This window comes from Podarcis pityusensis, assembly GCF_964106645.2.
Source record: "Podarcis pityusensis genome assembly, chromosome: 3".
In the NCBI taxonomy this organism is placed as follows: Eukaryota; Metazoa; Chordata; class Lepidosauria; order Squamata; family Lacertidae; genus Podarcis; species Podarcis pityusensis.
In genome coordinates this window covers 10797394-10819263 of record NC_138026.1, presented here as the reverse complement: position 1 = coordinate 10819263, position 21870 = coordinate 10797394, and the positions used below count along the sequence as shown (strand labels likewise).

The window sequence follows — 21870 nt, the reverse complement described above, 5'->3', positions numbered from 1 at the left end:
GTGACCTGTGGGCCCATCCAGATCTTCAGAAAAGGAAGCTTTTTAAAAGTGTGATTGCTTCAAAATTCTGGCCAAGAACCTGAAACAGCTTGATTTTGTAATACAGATGGAGGCAGTTTTTAAAATAGTAGTATCAGCCTTGTAGGTGAGAGCCTTGTTCATCAGATGCATCCCTTAGTACCCACCCCCAATTCAGTCCTTTCTATCTATGGACAAAGTTGTTGTCTCCAGCTACAGGTTGTCTGTGGGCAGGTTCCAGCATGCCTTGTAGACTTGGCTGCTACTTCCTTCTGGTGCTTCACACATGGTACATTTGCTTTGATCTCTGAAGTGTGGTGGTATGTTCAAAGTGTCTCTCAGATGCCATTCGCTGATTTCATTCTCTGTGAGGATGTGTTATGGAGTGTCTGATTAGTAAAGGACATGACTGTTCTCTTCACTGGTCTTCGGCATGTCAACAGTCTTCTGGCATGTCATTTTCTCAAGTGTCTGCAGAAGCTTGCTTCTCCATGTGACCAATTCAGGAGTCAGTTCTGTGGCAACTCAAGTAATCAGGAAGGGGCATATAGTCCAGCAAGGAGGGCTCTGTGTTTGAGATCTGTTCTTGTCCGTATGAGTGCACCATGACCTTTTGAGGTCCATTTATTCCCCTCTTGTGTGATGGCTGTTGGTGTTGTGCAAATGGGACATTCACTAGTAGTGAAAATCACCAGCCTATGAACAGATGCAAGTATGCAGGCATTTTCATCCCCATGAGTTCTGACACATATTTTTAAAAGCTTCAGTTCAGATGAGGGATGGAGAAGAACATTTGTGTATACCAACCTGATTTCTCGGTCTCAGGCTTATATGCAGCTATCTGTTGGATTATGTATGGCTCTGAATTTTTGTGTTGGTTAAAAAATGGCATCTTTCAGGACATAAATTGAAACACATGCACACACAAGCACATTTTACTGCAGGAATACATGGAAAATGTGTAAAATTCAAATTATGGTGAGACCAGAAAAAATCTATTTTGTGTCTAGGTAAAGGTAAAGGGACTCCTGACCATTAGGTTCATTCGCGGACAACTCTGGGGTTGCGGCGCTCATCTCACTTTATTGGCTGAGGGAGCCGGCATGCAGCTTCTGGGTCATGTGGCCAGCATGACTAAGCCGCTTCTGGCGAACCAGAGCAGCATACAGAAACACCGTTTACCTTCCTGCCGGAGCGGTACCTATTTATCTACTTGCACTTTGATGTGCTTTCGAACTGCTAGGTTGGCAGGAGCAGGGACTGAGCAACGGGAGCTCACCCCGTTGCGGGGATTCGAACCGCCGACCTTCTGATCGACAAGCCCTAGGCTCTGTGGTTTAACCCACAGCACCACCCGCGTCCCTCATTTTGTGTCTAGCAAGCCCCTTTTAGTGGCATTTACCCCCCCCCTCTTGAATTCAAGTTTGTTTTATTATGATTGAGGGAATGGCAGGAGAGACAAACTGTGTTTCGTGCTGCATCCAAATTAAAGGAGTGATGCTTTTTGAACTGCAGAGTTCCTCAAGCTCCACATTTATCTCATCATTACTTCCAGCTAACCAGCCATCTCTCTCAAAAAGCAGAACAAGGCTCAAGAACTGCCTTCTTTTTCCATTGCACCTAATTCCTGGAGTGAAAGTGATTAGGAACTAGGGATGGGTGGATCTCTCGATTTGAGTTTGTCTCTGGGATTGATCCTTGGACCTTGTGGCCTACCACCGCAGCCTTCCCCCAAAGGGCTGAAGACCTGATTAGTCCAGTGAAGGAGATTGAATGTAAGTTGATTGAATGAGGGAAAGGCCGTCAAAACAATGAAAAACCATACCATGGTCTCAGATATCGTTGGTCAATGTGTGTGTTTGAGGTCTTCAGGTCTGATCGTTTATTGACCATGTGGGGTACACACATACCCCATAAAACCAATAGTTTTGATGGTAGTTTTCCTATCGCTGAATGATGTAGTGTTGTTTATCAAGGACTGTTGATTTGATCCTCTAGGATGCAACCTTCTGAATGTCATTCAGACCCAGACCCTCCCAATTTTCCAGGGACAGTCCCGGATTTACAGAACCTGTCCCGGTTTCCGATTTGATCCTGGAATGTCCCGCTTTTCCTTAGGACGTCCCTATTTTCATTTGAGAAATGTTGGAGGCTATGGAGTTATGCAACCCTCAAGCCAAGAAGTAACGATACAACCTTTAGAAGACATCTGAAGAAAGCCCTGTATAGGGAAATTTTAAAATGTTTAATGTATTTAAATGTATCCATATATGTTGGAAGCTGCCCAGAGTAAATGGCCAGTTCGATGGTGGAGTATTATTATTATTATTACTATTATTATTATTACTATTATTATTATTATTACTATTATTATTATTATTATTATTAAATGGGACATTTCTATTTTCATCAGCGAAATGTTGGAGAGCATGCAGACCTCAGAGGCTTAAAGGGAGTTTTTTGTGACCACAATTGCTTTCTAGGAAGGCAAAGTAGTCCAAGGAACAAGGCCCAGTCTACACTGCATTGTCGACTGCTGCATGAAGAATGCTTTCATTTCACAGTGAAGCATTGGCCTCCGACAAGCTTTATTACCACTGAGAGCCAACATGGTTTCAATTTAAGGTCCTATTAATCTAGTGTACTTTAGAAACGGAGGCTTCATGTTGGACACTGTAATAACATCAGACGTTCAAAGCAAGAGGCCGACTGGATAATGCTTTCCAAAACCCTGCCGACCAGATGCAAATACTTGCAAATGATCACTGCCCTTTTGTTTGCCTTAATTCATTTCCTTATTAAACCTATTGCTAGGAGTGTCACATTCCACACAAGAGCACTGGGATCCCAGGGGCAGACGCACAAAAAATAATTATTATGTGTGAGCAAACAGTTGACAAAATGGCTGCATGCAGAGGCATATATATATATATATATATATATATATATATATATATATATATGCTGGCCCTAGACAAACTCTTCCTTTCATTCTCTCCTCCCCACAATGCATTGCCAGCCATCCGTTTGATGGCTGAGCATATGGAAATATTGGCGTTCAGCTGCCTGCCTGAAATCTGCAGCTGCACATCTAGATTCGGGCAAAGGGGTATTTGAGGTCCTTTAAGTGCTCCACCCTCTTCCTTTCACATCTGTTTCACACACACCTGCAAACCTCTTGCCTGGCTCCGTTCCTTCCCACCAGCTCACTAGCAAAACCCATTCCTGGACTGTGCAAAGACATCTTCACCAGTTCCAGTCATTAGACTCCATTGCAAATTGATGGTACTAAAGGGTTTAAAGGCTGCTTCTCTGGGAGAGAAAGAAGGACTCTTGATATTATAGCAGCTCCCTGTGTCCCTCACAGAGTAGGAGTTGCATTCAATGTTGTTGTTGTTTATTCATTTAGTCGTGTCCGACTCTTCGTGACCCCATGGACCAGAGCACGCCAGGCACTCCTGTCTTCCACTGCCTTCCGCAGTTTGGTCAAACTCATGCTGGTAGCTTCAAGAACACTGTTCAGCCATCTCATCCTCTGTCGTCCCCTTCTCCTTGTGCCCTCAGTCTTTCCCAGCATCAGGGTCTTTTCCAGGGAGTCTTCTCTTCTTATGAGGTGGCCAAAGTATTGGAGCCTCAGCTTCACGATCTGTCCTTCCAGTGAGCACTCAGGGCTGATTTCCTTCAGAATGGAGAGGTTTGATCTTCTTGTAGTCCATGGGACTCTCAAGAGTCTCCTCCAGCACCACAATTCAAAAGCATCAATTCTTCGGCGATCAGCCTTCTTGATGGTCCAGCTCTCACTTCCATACATCACTACGGGGAAAACCATATCTTTAACTATTCCGACCTTTGTTGGCAAGGTGATGTCTCTGCTTTTTAAGATGCTGTCTAGGTTTGTCATTGCTTTTCTCCCAAGAAGCAGGCATCTTTTAATTTCGTGACTGCTATCACCATCTGCAGTGAACACAGAGCCCAAGAAAGTAAAATCTCTCACTGCCTCCATTTCTTCCCCTTCTATTTGCCAGGAGGTGATGGGCCCAGTGGCCATGATCTTTGTTTTTTTTTTGATGTTGAGCTTCAGACCATATTTTGCGCTCGTACGGCTAAGTAGCAAAAAGTCCCCCCTTTTTTAAAGTAGATTTGTTGCACCAGGGTGACAGAGGGCAAATCCACACTATACGTTTAAAACATCTTCAGCGCTCTTTTAAAGCACATGACTCTTCCCAGACACTGTAGTTTCCTCCTCACACGGAGCTGTCACTTCCAACACCCTTAACAAACTACAGCTCCCAGAATTCTTGAGCTGAAGCCATGATGTGCTTTAAATAAGGTGTGAATATGCTGTTGTCTTTTAATTCACAAACCTAAAAATCCTGTAGGCGCCTGAATCCTTCGCGCAAAACTCGGACAGTATGAAGGTGACCTGAGCAGTTCTTTATCTTGCTGCTGTCTGACATGCTACTGCCTGAGGTTTTTTTCATGGCCGTATTCTTATCCTGCAGGATCAGGGCTCCTGATTGTGGGGTATAGGGGGAAGTGGGGAGTACATTTTTGGAACTTGCAACTTCATGTCCACATGGTCTGTCAGGCTGGTTTGGGGTGATGGTGGGAAGGTGGTGAATTTCAATAAAAGTGATAGAAAGAGGAAACAGCAATTACTTGATACATTTCCTCTATTTGAACTGTATAGGAGTTATACTTTTATGTGGCCCATTTTCCACCCAGAGTCTTAAGGAACTAAATAAATACAGTGGTGCCTCGGGTTAAGAACTTAATTCGTCCCGGAGGTCTGTTCTTAACCTGAAACAGTTCTTAACCTGAGGTACCATTTTAGCTAATGAGGCCTCCCGCTGCCACCGTGCCACCGTCATGCAATTTCTGTTCTCATCCTGAAGCAAAGTTCTTAACTTAACTATTTCTGGGTTAGCGGAGTCTGTAACCTGAAGCGTCTGTAACCTGAAGCGTCTGTAACCCAAGGTAAGGTAAAGGTAAAGGGACCCCTGACCATTAGGTCCAGTCGTGACCGACTCTGGGGTTGCGGTGCTCATCTCGTTTTATTGGCCAAGGGAGCCAGCATACAGCTTCCGGGTCATGTGGCCAGCATGACTAAGCCGCTTCTGGTGAACCACAGCAGCGCACGGAAATGCCGTTTACCTTCCCGCCGGAGCGGTACCTATTTATCTACTTGCAGTTTGACGTGCTTTCGAACTGCTAAGCTGGCAGGAGCAGAGACCGAGCAACAGGAGCTCACCCCATCATGGGGATTCGAACCGCCGACCTTCTGATCGGCAAGTCCTAGGCTCTGTGGTTTAACCCACAGCGCCACCCGCATCCCTTTTCTTTTGGAAGACTTAGAGGCACTATATAATTGATATTGTTCCAAAAATGAGACTGAAAACTTCAGAGTTGCAGTGCACTTCTGAGCATGTTTACCCAGAGGTAAGTCCCACTGAGTTCATTGTGATTTGCTCTCTAGTAAGTGTGTTTAGCATCGCCTCTTTAGAAAGGTTTCCTATTTTGGCTGATCTTTTATTTGACTTCATCATGAGCACTAAATAAACCAGAAATTAAATGTCTGCCAAAAGTTGACTGACATTTGTGCTTTTTCGCTTGGTCGAATTGGGCATATTATCGCAAAGCATTGCCGCAAGATGGTCTCTACATCCGATTATCAATTTCCCGCAGGGTGGTCAGCAACACTGTGGCATGAATGTGAGAGGTCAGTGTGCCTTGGAAAGTATCAAAAGGTTTCCTCTTCATTATGGTGTTTGTTTTTCTCTAAAATGTATTTGCTGACTACATCCTTTCTGCGGATTTTACAATTACACGGTCTCTCCCAGTCATCCTGAACTGGAAACTGTACAAATCAATAAATAACCCTAAACCGCCTCCCACCTCCCACTTTCCTTAAAATATCAACTCCTTAAGGAAGGAGAGAACTTCCTCATTTCTGCAGGAAACGATTGCCTCAAAGTTCCAAAGTAGCAGCTAAATAAATGAGAGCATGCTATAAAAGGCCTACTGACCAGGGCAACAATATTGCTTCAGTAGTAAGCTGGTAAATGTAATCTTACATTAAAACTCGGCAAACAAACTAATAAGAAACATTTTCAGCAGAGTAGCCAAAAGGCCTTTGATCTGTTTCTTTCTGGTAGATGCCAACATCAACATTGCTCATTTTGTGCTATATTGATTGCTCTTTATGTGGGTTAATAACGTCGAGGTTATTCCAATGTTTCCCCCTCTTCTCCCCTCCCCGCTTCTTCAGAGCTTTCTCAAATAAGTTCCTTCATAGAACAGGGCTGTATTGAAGATCGTTTTGGGTGTGCGTTGCCCACGTAATCCAGTTTGTCTTCCATGCACACCTTGTATGTTTGGGGTTCACCTTGAGGCGTTTGCATGATTTCTCTATAATGTTTTGCAACGGCATGTTGTCATATGCTGTTATATCAACAATGCGGGGTGGGGGGGGGGGAATCACTTGCAAAAATGAAATGTAAGCACAGGCCTCCGGTCTGTTGCAATCTTAGATCTAGCTGTGTTGAGGTGCTCAGTCTTCTTGTGAAGAGAAGCAGGGAGAAGTCCCAACCTTTCCAGGGTGGTGTAGTGGTTAAGAGCAGTGGATTCATAATCTGGTGAATCGGGTTCGATTCCCCACTCCTCCATATGCAGCTGCTGGGTGACCTTGGGCTAGTCACACTTCTCTGAAGTCTCTCAGCCCCACTCACCTCACAGAGTGTTTGTTGTGGGGGAGGAAGGGAAAGGAGAATGTGAGCCGCTTTGAGACTCCTTCGGGTAGTGATAAAGCGGGATATCAAATCCAAATGTCTCAATGCCCAACTTTGATAGGTCAATCAAGTGAACTAAGGCACACAATATTTACGGAAAAGGGGAAAAGCAAAAACAACACAACTACGCCTACTGTAACTAGGCTATCAGTTCTTTCCTCACGTCAAATAAGTCCTTGACATGCTTCCAGTGACAGAAGTCAGGGCCAAGAAGAAAACATGATACAAGGTGGTATCTTCTTCTTCTTCCTGAGCATCATTGTTACCCAGTTGAGAGCCCTAAACAAGCATGAGGATGAAGGTCTGAAGTAGGAAGCCATATTGGCTTGTGGCTGTTTGCGGTTCCAAATCACAGGCTCTGCCTTTGTCCATCGGTACCCTGATTTTGCTCTGCCTGTGGATGGGGCTCACAGAAGCAGCTCCTTTTATTGCGAAAAGGTGCTTCCCAGCTTGGGGAAGGAAGTGTGAGGCTCCAATGGGCTCCTGGAGCCCTCCTGCCACCTTCCCAAATCTGTTACTTTGTACTGTGTCTTTAAACTCGGTCTCCTTGTTATTGGTATCACCTGGGGGTTGGCCATATATATTTTTCAAAAAATGTTGTTAGTAACAGTGACTACACAATCACATGAGCACTGCTCCAGAGTATTTTTCATTTTATCTATTTGAAAAAAGATTGGGTATGTAACTTTTTTATGTTACTGTTTATAATCTGTACGCTATTTGAAGTTGTTGTTATGCAATGTGCAGGTCATCGTTTGAATATTTTATTTTCTGTTAATGAAGAAATTACAGTGGTACCTCTGGTTATGTACTTAATTCGCTCCGGAGGTCCGTTCTTAACCTGAAATTGTTTTGACACTCAGTGCAAAGTGTCTGAGAAAAGACACAACTTATGCTCATGAGAAGCTACAGGCTGAACCAGACAAAGAGCTTTTCTTGGGTTTGGGCTCAGATTCCTGCTCAGGCATGCAGCAGTTATCTGACCATGCCTCAGTTTCTCAGCTGTGAAATGGAAACAATCTGTTTTGCAGCGTAGTTAGCCCAAGCGCTGTAAGATTATAAAACAGCGTATGTAAGATATTGATGTCTTTCTACTCCAATCTTAGCGGCTCACAATTATGGGTAATAAGCTGATACTTGGGATAGAGAGCCTTTGATGTATGTTTCATAAATTGTTCTCTTTGAACTGTGAATTCTCTCATATCAAAAACCAGGCCTGACATAAGCAAGAAAGTTCTGCAGACGGACAAAGCATAAAGACAGGCTTCCGCTCCTGTGTCATTTCCCTCTTTTACTCCTTTGACAAAAATCTGAGGGCTTTAGTTGTTCCCCCGACATACTTTTTGCAAACGTCAGGTATAGAATTTCTAAGGACCTAAAGCACAGACACCTCTCTTCAAATCACTCTAATTGCTTTCATCCCAGGAACGTTTTAATTCAAGGCAAGTGTTCAGTAAGAACTTTATGGAAATAGACATAATAACCCTTAGGGTTCGCTGTGTGTTACTTCCTCCCTCCCACCCCTTCTCAGATAAATAGAAACAAGGTACTTTAAAAAAAAAGTCCTTAGAGGAGACATCTAAGCATTATGAATAAAGCAGTTTCACGGGACTACTAGCTGTTGCCTGTGTACATGAGATAACGCGCCAGCAGCTCAAGTTGACAAGTAATCTCTGATCTGCCCTCAATCTTTCAGGAAGGTGCTTTTATCCCAGTCGTTCCTCAGATTTCTTCTGCTTCCCTCCCCCAGCTCAAAATGAATTGCACACTGTGGTGACGATGCATTTGATCATGATTTATAGGGCCTCGCCTGATTCATTTAGAATCCCCTCGGGACACGGATGTTGTGGACAGGAAAGAACGTAGGTACTTAAAAGCTTGTAGATAATCAAATTCTTCCTGTAGCCAACTCGGGTGAAGGAAGGGAGAAGAGATGGGGAGTTAACAGCAATGGTCCTCCAAGACGTATTTTTTTGAAGAATTACACCAGAATCTGTCCACATCTCTGCAAGAGACATTAGAGAAGCTGTTTAATTACTTCCATTAAAAAAAAACCACAGGAGGAATGGAGCATCGGTGTGTCATTTTAGGCATGTTTTAGGGGAAGTGAATAGAGGGAGCTGCATTTTTTTGAGAGTGGGGTCAAAATTTCTCAGAACAGAACTTTCTGACAAATTTTTGGGGACAAGCTGGTGCAGTTTCCGCCATTTTGGCCATTCTTTACATCTTGGCAGTCTAGCCTAGGGGAGCCAATGTGGTAGACTCCAGATGCTGTGAACTACAACTCCCATTGTCCCTGACTATTGGCCAGACTGGCTGGGGCTGATGGGAGTTGTAGTCCAACATCTGCAGGGCACCTTGTTGGCTACCCCTGTCTAGACACCAGTAGTTTATCCACAAGGCAACTGATTGAATGCAGATGCTATTAACAGTGCTTTCAGACATACCCTCAAACATCGTCTCAGCACTGATCTAGTTGCTTTAGTGATCATAACCTAACACAAGTAGCTCAGTGGCAGAAAACTGTATGCAGAAGATCCCGGGTTGATTCCTGGCTATGTTCAGCTAAATGGATGTTTAGAATCAGGGCTGGAAAAGATCTCAGGTTAAGATCTTGATAGCCATTGGCTATCCAAGTAAGCCAGGTTTAGCCAGTGTGATGCTAAAATCTGCCCCCCCTCCCCACTTGCCTTCCATTGGACTTCAGAGTTGCGGTCCATGCTGCAGCAGAAGCCTCACACCCAGCACAACCAAGCCAGTCGTGCTCCCCTAGATCTGCCTTTGTCAAAGAACAATGGCAGTGATGGTGTCAAGGTAGGTCTTTGGGGCAGAGGAATGAGCAGCAGTTCCCCCAAATGCAGCAAGATTGGCTTACCACATTCTGAAGTACGTGACGTAAGTAATACACATTACCATCGGAAGAGATGGGCCAAGTTAGTCTACCAAGTCCAGAGTCTAAAACAGCCACACTCAACCTGGGGTTCTCTAGATGTTGGTGAACTACAACATCACCTCCAACCAATGTGACCAATGGCCAAGAATGATGGCCACAAGGGAGTTGTAGTCCACCAATGCCGAAAGGTTGGGGAAGGCTTGTCTGAGATCACCTAAGTGAATCACTGGACAGTGCAGCAGGTATTATGTAGCTTTCCGAGCACAATTCAAAGTGTTGGTGTTGACCTTTAAAGCCCTAAATGGCCTCGGCCCAGTATACCTGAAGGAGCGTCTCCACCCCCATCGTTCTGCCCTGATGCTGAGGTCCAGCACCGAGGGCCTTCTGGCGGTTCCCTCATTGCAAGAAGCAAAGCTACAGGGAACCAGGCAGAGGGCCTTCTCGGTAGTGGTGCCCACCCTGTGGAACGCCCTTCCACCAGATGTCAAAGAGATAAATAACTACCTGACATTCAGAAGACATCTGAAGGCAGCCCTGTTCATTTTAGTGTATTTTTGGTCTTTGATGGAAGCTGCCCAGAGTGTCTGGGGAAACCCAGCCAGATTGGTGGGGTACAAATAATAAATTATTATTATTATTATTATTATTATTATTATTATTATTATTCTGTTTGATATGGAAGTGAGTTAAATGAGTCTGACTTCACTGTGCTGTGAGCATTGCTTCTCCTCACCTCGACCCATTCTTAGATTCACCTATGATTTTACCACAGTCTAGGCACCGGAAATCATATTGGCACCTTCAACATCTCTTCACCTTGAGTATATGTATTGAGCTTTGAACTCAAGAGCTGAAAAACGTTGCAATGCAAATACGACTTGTGAGGTATGGAAAAGGCAGGCTGTTGTTTGCTGTTAGTACAGTCACTTTTGATAAAGGGCCACAATTTCCCTGTTTTTACCAGGTCTCTACCACCCACCGTTATTATATGAGTTCCTGGGTGGGGAAAACTCCTTTCAGAACAATTTAATGATGATTCAGTCAGTCTAAAAACTTCTTTTTTTTTTTGTAATTTCACTGTGATGGATTTGGTACTGGCGGTAACAAGGCAGAAGTGATTTCTTTGGCGTGTTGTCAAAATGAAGACAGAAAGCTCCCATGTTTCAGTGCTTTTTGATTCAGAACCTTTGCTTGTCTTGTGAATTGACAGTTTAGCAAGGTTAGCATCAGGTCAACGTTTGCTGACTTGAAACAGTGTTTGTCAAATGTGATTTTTGAATGGGGTATTTCAAGCTCCCTGTAGTAACAATATTAAAAGCTTCCATGGTGTGGGAAACCCAGCCAGATGGGTGAGGTATAAGTAATATATTATTATTATTGTTGTTGTTGTTGTTGTTGTTGTTGTTGTTGTTGTTGTTGTTAATGTATATATGTTTTAGCAATGAGGATGAACAGAGATGGGAAATAAAAATTATAGTATCTGCTCAGATATCAATGAAAGCAACATTAACAGCCCAACCTCTTTCTGAAGTTAGGCTTTGACTTTTTAGCAAATATTTTTTGCAGTTGATTTTGCCAATTTAAAAGAGGGAACACTGAACACTCGGACTACCTCACAATATTCTTTTTGGGTCCAGATTCCCAAAAGATGTAGTGATGGTCACCGATTTGGATAGCTTTAAATGAGGATTAGACAAATTAATGGAGGACAAGACTATCAATGGCTACATTAGCCATGATGGTTGTGTTTCACCTGCACAGTCAAAGGCCATATGCCTCTGAATAGGCCCAGATACTGCTTTGGTCGCGAGTGGAGGGACGCGGGTGGTGCTGTGGGTTAAACCACAGAGCCTAGGACTTGCCGATCAGAAGGTCGGCAGTTTGAATCCCTGCGACGGAGTGAGCTCCCGTTGCTCGATCCCTGCTCCTGCCAACCTAGTAGTTCAAAAGCACGTCAAAGTGCAAGTAGATAAATAGGTACCACTCTGGCGGGAAGGTAAACGGCGTTTCCGTGCGCTGCTCTGGTTCGCCAGAAGCGGCTTAGTCATGCTGGCCACATGACCCGGAAGCTGTACTCCGGCTCCCTCGGCCAATAAAGCGATATGAGCACCGCAACCCCAGAGTCAGTCACAACTGGACCTAATGGTCAGGGGTTCCTTTACCTTACTGCTTTGGTCACCTGGAAGTAGAAGGAGCAGATCAAGTAGAGCATGCCTTGCCCAACTCTCTCCCTTCTTTGCTGTTATCTGTTGGAAATTTGGGGGTTTTTGTATTGATGCTGGGGAGCGTTATGAAGTGACCCCGTATCTCCAGCCTGAAATAATACAGAAAAGGGGTTCAAAAGCTAATGAAATTGAACAAAAATGATCTCCTTACCTTGGACAGCTTCAGTAAAGATAAAAGCATCATGGAACATGAGAAGATTTTAATTTTTTTAGGGAAAAACATTGAGTATAAAAGCTGATCAATATCCTGAAGACCTCCTATTTTATCAAATGGGTGGTATTTTCATTGACCACAACTCCTACAGCATCCAAGAGTTCTTGGCACTATTGGACTCCTGGCATCCATACCTGAGAGCAGGCTTTATCCCTCCATTTCATAGAATCATAGAATCATAGAGTTGGAAGAGACCACAAGGGCCATCGAGTCCAACCCCCTGCCAAGCAGGAAACACCATCAGAGCACTCCTGACATACGGTTCTCAAGCCTCTGCTTAAAGACCTCCAAAGAAGGAGACTCCACCACACTCCTTGGCAGCAAATTCCACTGTCGAACAGCTCTTACTGTCAGGAAGTTCTTCCTAATGTTTAGGTGGAATCTTCTTTCTTGTAGTTTGGATCCATTGCTCCGTGTCCGCTTCTCTGGAGCAGCAGAAAACAACCTTTCTCCCTCCCTATGTGACATCCTTTTATATATTTGAACATGGCTATCATATCATTTGTTCTGCTTCCATCCACATTCACCTTTGTTCTGAAACATTAACAATTCCCACAACCTGATGCATACCGTAGCTGCAAAACACCTTGATGCTCTAAGATAGATTGAAGACAGATCACCCTGCTTAATCATAAGACGAAGATGAAACGCTAAGCTGTACAGTGAACTTCATCTGGATGTCGAGGCATCAGATTTAAGGTGTATGGTGCATTCAACATTGCAGCCAGATTAAGAAGATTTGGGACCCAACGTCCTACTTGTTATGGGGACTACTTGTCCTAGAGATTATAAAGGGAGGATATTTCCCCCAGATGCTTCACACTTGTCAGTAGTTGTTGAAGCCATAGTTGAAATGCTATAGTAACTGCACTTTCTTATATATGAGCTCATTATCGCTTTGTTAGGATTTTTCTGTTGTGAGTCATGCTTGGTAAATACTATTTATGCAGGAGAGAAACCAGATAGGTCAGTGCCACAACACCTCCATCAAAACCTCGGTCAGATTTCACTGGTGGTGACGCAAGGACACTTGCAGACCTAGGTTTCTGCAGCAACAGTAGCCCCAAACGCAGAAGCAAAGGAGAAGCATCCCACCCACCCAGATTCCAGGTACATTCATGGAAAGTTCACATCTGATCTGCCCGTCAAGATGAGCCAGTGGGTTGATCATACGCAAAGATGCTGTGACCCCTGACAAAAGCCTGCATTCCATTCCAGGAGCTCCCAGGTAAGGTTGCCACCTTTTCCCCAACAGCAGCAAGACAGGAAGAAGTTCACCAGGTGCAGCTTTCCACAACACTGAGATTATATGGATAATCAAAACTGCATCTGAACAATAGCTTCCCTACCCTTCTCTATAGAGAGATAAGAAATTATTTTTCCCCCTGTAGGAAACAGCAGCCAACACCTTGAGAACTGTGGGCTTATGCCACCTGGCAATGGACTTCTTACTTCTGTATCCCACTGTTGTTCCAAGAAGTTCAAGACAGAGTCCATGAAGTTTTCCTTCACGAAGTAACTCCAGTTTGCACGAGTTGGTGATGGGGTCTCCACCAGTGTCTCTGTCTGGAGTTTTACATGGATAAGCTTCAGGATGCAGGTTCTGTCCTTCAGTTTTCCAAGGGCATGTGGCTACTATATGCCTTGGGCTATATGCACCTAGATACTTGTACAGCCTTCTGCAGTTGGGACTTACAATGCGTGGAGGGGAGGCTAATTGAAAAGGAGATCGTGTCAGGAGACATCACCTGTGAACCTTTAGCACCACCTGGGAGTTTGTTACCTCTCAAGGACCACCCACAGAGCTTCATGAGCAAGGCGGGGTTTGGCAGTGGGGTAGGGCTCATCTTCTGAGACCCCCATTTCCTTATGCTGCCCCCTATTTCAATGAGAAGAGAAGTTAAAATGAATGTCGTTTGTTGCGCCAATAAAACTTTGCCTCTGTGAGTTAGTTGCTCCTGAGTAATACAATGGGCAGCATCACTTACTTCTGTGTGCATGCTGCCTCACATTCCTATTGTGGCCTGGTGTGCCCTCTCCCCCAAAATGTTAATACAGTGGTACCTCAGGTTACATACGCTTCAGGTTACAGACTCTGCTAACCCAGAAATAGTGCTTCAGGTTAAGAACTTTGCTTCAGGATGAAAACAGAAATTGTGCTCCGGCAGCGCGGCAGTGGCAGGAGGCCCCATTAGCTAAAGTGGTGCTTCAGGTTAAGAACAGTTTCAGGTTAAGTACGGACCTCCGGAATGAATTAAGTACTTAACCAGAGGTACCACTGTAGACTCCATTCCCCATCTCTCTCCAGCCAGCCTGGTTCATGGTCAGGGATGCTGACAATTGACGTCCAACAATATCTGGGGACCTAAGGATGCTGAAGGTTGCTTCAAAGTCTAGCACCAGTGTACCTGCCTTAACACACCTGGATGTGGAAGGCAACAGGAAACTAGTTAGGAGCCTGAAGTCGGTTATTCCAGGGCCTACCCAATGCCCTTCCATTTTCGTGTGCTGTAGAATCTCAGAGCAGTAGAGGTTGTTCCCTCTTTCTCAGACTGCTGCTTGCTATTACGGTGTTTCTAATCTCTCTCTCTCTCTCTCTCTCTCTCTCTCTCTCTTTCTCTCTCTCTTGCCTCCTGGGAATTTTTATTTCGGTCACATCATGAGCCATTTTGTTAAATTAGTGTCAAAAGTATTCTAATTATATAGTAACAGTAGCAGTTGCATAACAGTCTCCCGCACATGGCAACAACTTGCTTCCAAAGCCTTCAATGAAAAGTTACATTTTTTTCCATGCTCGAGGGATTTCTTCTTACTAAGAAATGGAACACAGTTACCTCTAATATTGCCGAGAAGAATTAAATATACCGGGATTAAACCTTCAGAAACCCTAATAAGTGTGTTTACAATAGTCTTTGGGTTCTTTCCTCTCTTTTTTAACCACTGAGTATATGACCTTCTAGTAAATTATACCACACTTGAAGACTTTAACTGCCTTTCCAGCTTTTTGTAAACATGCAAACCTGAGCCATCTGTGCTTTTTAAATACTTCCTGTAAGGTCGGATCGCAGCATCAATCTGCTGTTTCAACTGGCTTCACAAGAAGGCATTGTTTGCTAATTTTTCCCAAAGGCACTTGATCCGTTTTATTAAATATTTTTTTCTTCCTCATTAAGGCCTTTCCACAACAATAAAACTGTATTTTCTTTAAAAAAAAATAAAAATAAATCTAGGCCAGAAGGCATTGTGTTGTATAGTATTAAACGTATGCATGTGCCAGATTATTATTTTTTCCCAAGAACAATAGGGATTTGCCCAGGACTTTGGAAAAGTGGTTTCTCGTGGCAATCAGTAGAGTGTACTATCTCAGACAACCCCAGGTTCCTAAATTTTAGGTTTTTACCAAGTTAGGCCAATATCTCAGTATTCCCCAAACTTGGGTCTCCAGCTGTTTCTGGACTACAACTCCCATAATCCATAGCTAGCAAGGCCAGTGGTCAGGGATGATGGAAAATGTAGTCCAACCAAGACCCAAGTTTGAGAAACCTTGGTTTGTACAGGCTACCAATGGCTCTCTGGAGTGTCAGACAAGACAGGGGACATTCCCAACTCTAAATGACGTACCACCGAGCTATGATCCTTCCCCTAATTATTAAGGGTAATTCAGGAAAAGCTCTTTCTTTCTTGATTATATGTTCAGCCATGCCATAGCCCCAATATGTGAGGGCTGCAATGTTTCACTTGTAGTCACAATGGCTTTTGCACTTACCCTATTCCACTGTGCTGTTCTGCCAGCAGCCTTGATTGTATGAGCCCCAGAAATTACAAAAACAACAAAAACCACCATCATGTTCACAGTTCTAGGATACGTTTCAGTCTATGAGGTTGGGGAAGGGGGTATGGTTTGGGAGAGAGTCCCAGCGACCAGTGAGAGAGGCTTTAAGGGCCACATCCAATCCTTTGTCCTGAGACATACCCACCTTAGTGAATGCAGGTGGGAGCGATGGTGCTTCTTAAAAGGGATCCCTGACCATTAGGTCCAGTCGTGGCCGACTATGGGGTTGTGGCGCTCATCTCGCTTTATTGGCCGAGGGAGCCGGCGTACAGCTTCCAGGTCATGTGGCCAGCATGTCTAAGCCGCTTCTGGCGAACCAGAGCAGCACACGGAAACGCCATTTACCTTCCCACCAGAGTGGTACCTATTTATCTACTTGCACTTTGACGTGCTTTCGAACTGCCAGGTTGGCAGGAGCAGGGACCGAGCAACGGGAGCTCACTCCGTTGCAGGGATTTGAACCTCCAACCTTCTGATCGGCAAGTCCTAGGCTCTATGGTTTAACCCACAGCACCACCCATGTTCCACAACCCATATCAGGTAGGAAATGTCTAATTTCAATATCTTAGGGGACACATAGATGAGGAAAGCCGAACCATCGCTTTACCTCCCTGTGGTCCTTCCTGTAGGTTAGGGGTAGGAAATCTCAGGAGGCCAAATGTGACTCTCCAGTCCTTTCTGCCTGGTCCTCAGGACTCTAGCCAGGCCACATACCTTACCAGCCCTACTTTACAGCCTCTGCATGCCCCCATGTTAGTGTCCTTTAACAATGATCATGCTTTTTGCTTGCCTGGATAGAAACTTGCTTACTGTACAGAGGTAAAAATTGCATTCTTGGTTTTGCAGTGGCCCTTTCCACCCCACCCCCAGAAAATTGCCCAGTAGGAAATGTGTTCCTCAGTAGCAAACAGGCTCCCTTACCCTACCATAGAGACCTTTGTTTTCTGCAAACAATTCAGATCTGATACCAGAAGTGGGCGTGGCACTTGCCATTCCTTTGGTTTGTGAAATATACTCGGAGTCGAGAGTGGATTTCATGCTCTTTATTCAGCTCATAGTGGGAGGAGGAATGAAAGTTCCTCCGAAGTATCTGCTTTATATACATTATTTACACAATGGGCTGCACGTGATTGGCTAATTCTGAAATTCTCCTGTAGGCCAATCAGGTTGTGAATTCACTTCTACCTGGAGCTGGATTGGGTGGCTCCTGCAGACTAATCATACTGCTGCATTGTTCTAGGACCAATCAGACAGCTGCATTCTGAATCCTATTGTTCTAGGACCAATCAGACTGCTGCATTTTGGATCCTATTGTTCTAGGACCAATCAGAATGCTGCATTTTGGATCCTATTGTTCTAGGACCAATCAGACTGCTGCATTCTGAATCCTATTGTTCTAGGACCAATCAGACTGCTGCATGCTGAATCCTATTGTTCTAGGACCAATCAGACTGCTGCATTCTGAATCCTATTGTTATAGGACCAATCAGACTGCTGCATTTTGGATCCTGTTCAACTCAGTACTTTCTGAGTACTTTTGAGAGCCAGTGTGGTGTAGTGGTTAAGAGTGGTGAATCTGGGCAACTGGGTTCGCGTCTCCGCTCCTCCACATGCAGCTGCTGGGTGACCTTGGGCCAGTCACACTTCTCTGAAGTCTCTCAGCCCCACTCACCTCACAGAGTGTTTGTTGTGGGGGAGGAAGGGAAAGGAGAATGTTAGCCGCTTTGAGACTCCTTAGGGTATGATAAAGCGGGATATCAAATCCAAACTCCTCCTCCTCCTCCTCTCTTCTTCTTCTTCTTCTTCTTCTTCTTCTTCTTCTTCTTCTCCTCCTCCTCCTCAGTACATAACAGTTTGTTTAAAAAAATTAATTAAACTCAGTTAATAGCAGGTTCCCCGTGCGCATTTTAATCAGAATAGCTGTGTTCCTTTCCCCACTGCAGTCCTGATCAAAACCTCACCAGCACCCTGAAAATGTTTGGACCGCGTTGCGGGTGGTTTCACAGAAAGGAGAAAGCAAAGGCCAAACTGGGCCCAATGAGTGAATTTAATTTCTCTATTTGTTTTTGGAGTGAAAAAAAGGTTTGGTTCAGGAAATTAACACTGCTTCTATCCACAGGGTGAAAACAGCCCTTTAAACTTTTAGAGTCGTTTCGTTGAACCAGCGCCTTAGCCAGCTTTGTGTGGAATGTTCAAAGGTGCCCTGAGTAATGTGGAGATAACTATTAGAGAGCCCTGTATCTAGGTAGATAATTCTCTCCTTGAAGAAGTCTGCTGTCAAGACACTGTTTCCTGTAATACCAAAGAATCTGTGGTATCTTAATTGCTGATAATATGAAACCAAGTTTTGCAACAGGCTCTCCCCCTCCCTTACCAACTCTGGTTTTGCATCTGCAGTGACAATACAGTTACAGGAACTTAACCGCTGTACCATCTTTCCTGCTAATAGGGGCTCATTTACTTGTCCATCTTCCAGTGTCTTACTCATATTAAACTATATCCTTCTTGTCAATCGGAGCACAGGAACAGAGTTAGGGTTTTGTATACTGGTTTTGCAGTAAGAATACTCATCACAAAGTATTGGAAGACACAAGAACTTCCCACGCTGGAGGAATGGCAGATGAAACTGATGGACTATATGGAACTGGCGGAAATGACTGGTAGAATCCGCGACCAGGGAGAAGAGTCGGTGGAGGAAGATTGGAAGAAATTCAAAGACTATCTGCAGAAACACTGCAAAATTAAAGAATGTTAGAGTGATGTTGGATTGAAAATAAGTGGTTTCCAGCGGTACAGGATTTAAAGTTATAGATAGACTAAGATTAAAGATTAGGATTAAAGAAGTGTAAGGAAATGGAAATTTGGTATTTAAGAGGTAAAATTTTAATGCTATATTACATTAAGATTAAAGATTGGGATTAAAAAAGTGGAAAAGAAATTGCTGGACAAACAATTTGGACTGGAATACAAAAGAGGGAGGTATGGGGAGGTCCAGAAAATAAGTAAATTCAAAAACGGAAATGGAAAGGTGATATTGTTTTTTAATTGTTCTGTTTCTTTCTCTTTTGTTTTTTTTCCCGTTTTTTATTATGTATTGTGTATTTGTGTATTTTTTTTCTATGTTTTTCTGTTTAATCTTTCACTGAAATTTTAATAAAAATCATTTACAAAAAAAAATAAAAATAAAAATAAAAGGGAAATCTAAAAAAATGTAGTATAAACACCAACAATTGGGGAACACTGGCCTCCGAGCGCTCCAATTGGAGAACAGCCTTTACCAAAGGTGTCATGGGCTTTGAAGACACTTGAACTCAGGATGCAAGGGAGAAACGTGCTAAGAGGAAGGCATGCTTGGCAAATCCACACCGTGATCAACTCCCGCCCGGAAACCAATGTCCTCACAGTGGAAGGATGTGTGGATCTAGAATTGGCCTCCACAGTCACTTACTCAGCTACGAGTGATAGAAGAAGAGGAGGAGGAGGAGGAGGAGGAGGAGGAGGAGGAGGAGGAGGAGGAGGAAGAAGAAGAAGAAGAAGAAGAAGAAGAAGAAGAAGAAGAAGAAGAAGAAGAAGAAGACGACCTTTTTCATTTCTGCCTATGATGGGGAAGGGCTTGGAATGACATGGAAGTCTCATTGCAGACAACTACAAATCCTAATCAATTCCACCCTACTGAGATTTCACCAAGAGCCATGCACTTAAACCACGTTCACACCACACGTTTAAAGCAGTATCACCCCCACTTTAAATATTCATGACTTCCCCCTAGGAAGAGAGGTTTGCTGCTGAGGGTTGTTAGGAGACCACTATTTTTCTCACGTAACTTCAGTTCCCAGAGTGGTTTAGCAAGCATCCCTTCTTCCGAAGGAACTCTGGGAATTGTAGCATACCCTCCAACATTGCTCCAATGAAAACAGGGACATCTTATCCCATACCCTTCAACAAATCGGAATCCGGAATGGCTTCTGTAAATCTGGGACTGTCCCTGGAAAATGGGGACACTTGGAGGATCTGTTGTAGCTCTGTGAGGGAAATGGAGGCCTCCTACCAATTCAGTACACTTAACAAATTCCAGCTCCCAGAATTCTTTGGAGGAAGCCATGACTGTTGAAATATTTTAATGTCTGGTCAAAATGTGACCACAAACGCACACATATTTTGAAATCTAGCTCCATGGCCTTAAGGGGAAAGGAAAGGAAAGGAAAGGAAAGGAAAGGAAAGGAAAGGAAAGGAAAGGAAAGGAAAGGAAAGGAAAGGAGGGAAGGAAGGAAGGAAGGAAGGAAGGAAGGAAGGAAGGAAGGAAGGAAGGAAGATCAACTGGGTTGTCTGTATGCTAAACTCTACATCCAGTAATAATTTGTGCTGCATCCAACTGCAATTATGGGATTGTTCAATACACACAGCTTTTCACCAATTTGATGCTTTCTTTATAGCGGAAACCAGTGAGGGAAGTACTTCAGTAGATAAGCAGAACAAAGGAAAAGGACTCTTCTTACCAGTTAGAAAATTTAATAATCACAGCAAGAGAACAAAGAACCCATCTTCTAGGAATGGCAGTGCTCCCAATTAAGGATTCCACCCTCTTATGTCTCTATTAATCTACAACATTTCTACATTTTGTAATCTGATCTTGTACCCTCTGTGCTTTGTGTGCTTTCTGTTCTGCCACTTTCTGAGCTCTTCTTGACCTTGGGGAGAGCGGAGGAATTATTATTATTTTATTATTATTATTATTTATTAATTTCTATACCGCCCTATACCCGAATGCTTTCCAGAGACAGTGAATCTGTTAACCCTCTCTCTTCCAGTGTTTCTTCTCCTAGCTGTTCACCATCCAGTATTTCCCAGCTTCTGCCTTCTGGACTATGTCCCTCTGCAAACCACGGTTCCAAATCTATACTGCCCTCCTGCTCCTGGGAAGATTCACTCTATTTTTGGGCACTGTGTTCTGCAGCATGGAAGCACTACTGTCATGAGGATTGGTTGTGTCATGCATAGCTGTTGGCCTGGAATCAGGGGCCAGAGATGAGGCTATGGAAAGTTAGGTGTTCCCTTTGTCCTACACCTGATTCTGAAGCCTTGGGCAAAGAATCTCATGCTCTCTGCTGAGCCCAGACATGATTCCTCTGCAAGAATGTAACTGCAATTGCCCTCTTACAGAAAAGTGCCAAAACAAGTTGGGTTTGTCATGATCACTTATGGTGTGGCTGATGCCTAAGTTCATACATGTGGAAAACACCAGTAAGAAACCTTTTGTCTGTTAACCCCAAGCCATTTATAAATGCATCACTTTATCCCAGCTTTTCGAGTACTAGTGATGACATCAAGAATCTCAAGAAGAGATTTCCAAAAGTAATTATTTTGTTCCAAAACTACTACTTCCTCGCCCCTGTCATTTTCCACTCTTTGTCTAAATGAAGTCACAGCGTGCTGTTCTCTTTGCCATTGTGTCCACGGGGTTATAAGCAGCTGAATTAGTGGTCACTTTTTGCCCTGGTCAAAACTGCAGTGTGTGGGAAACAGGAAAGACAAACTGAGAAGCTGAAATCCAAGTTTGTGGGACTTGTGGAAAGGGGCTGCGCCTCTGACAACTCTGTCGGCGAGAAAAAGACCCAATTTTGAGCTCTTGAAAACAAATTGAACGGTGAATGTTTGCTCCAGCTGGAGAAAGGGCTGCAAAATGTTTTTGCAGTTGAGCATATTGAAACAAAAGTTCTGAAACCAGATAGCTGTACTGTTGCACTTTGACCAGGATATATTGTTTAGATTTGAGTTTGCAAGAAAGCTCCTTGCATGCCAAAATGTCTTTGACTTGTGTTTTGATTAAACACTGTTTTGCTAACTTTGACTTTGTTTCTGCTAATGACAAAACAGCCCAACCCTCCACTGCTGGCTCTGCT

At 43.8% G+C, this 21870-nt stretch overlaps 1 long non-coding RNA gene across 1 annotated transcript in view; it reads right to left on the bottom strand.

Moving 5' to 3' along the window:
• Nucleotides 1-8436: 8436 nt before the first annotated feature.
• Nucleotides 8437-21870, bottom strand: part of LOC308473701 — a 21275-nt gene continuing 7841 nt past the window's right edge. Inside the window, exons 2-3 of the long non-coding RNA XR_013984218.1 lie at nucleotides 11862-12013; nucleotides 8437-8811 (exon numbers count right to left, since the gene is read on the bottom strand). This is a non-coding gene — a long non-coding RNA (uncharacterized lncRNA). The remainder of the gene's footprint in view (nucleotides 8812-11861; nucleotides 12014-21870) is intronic.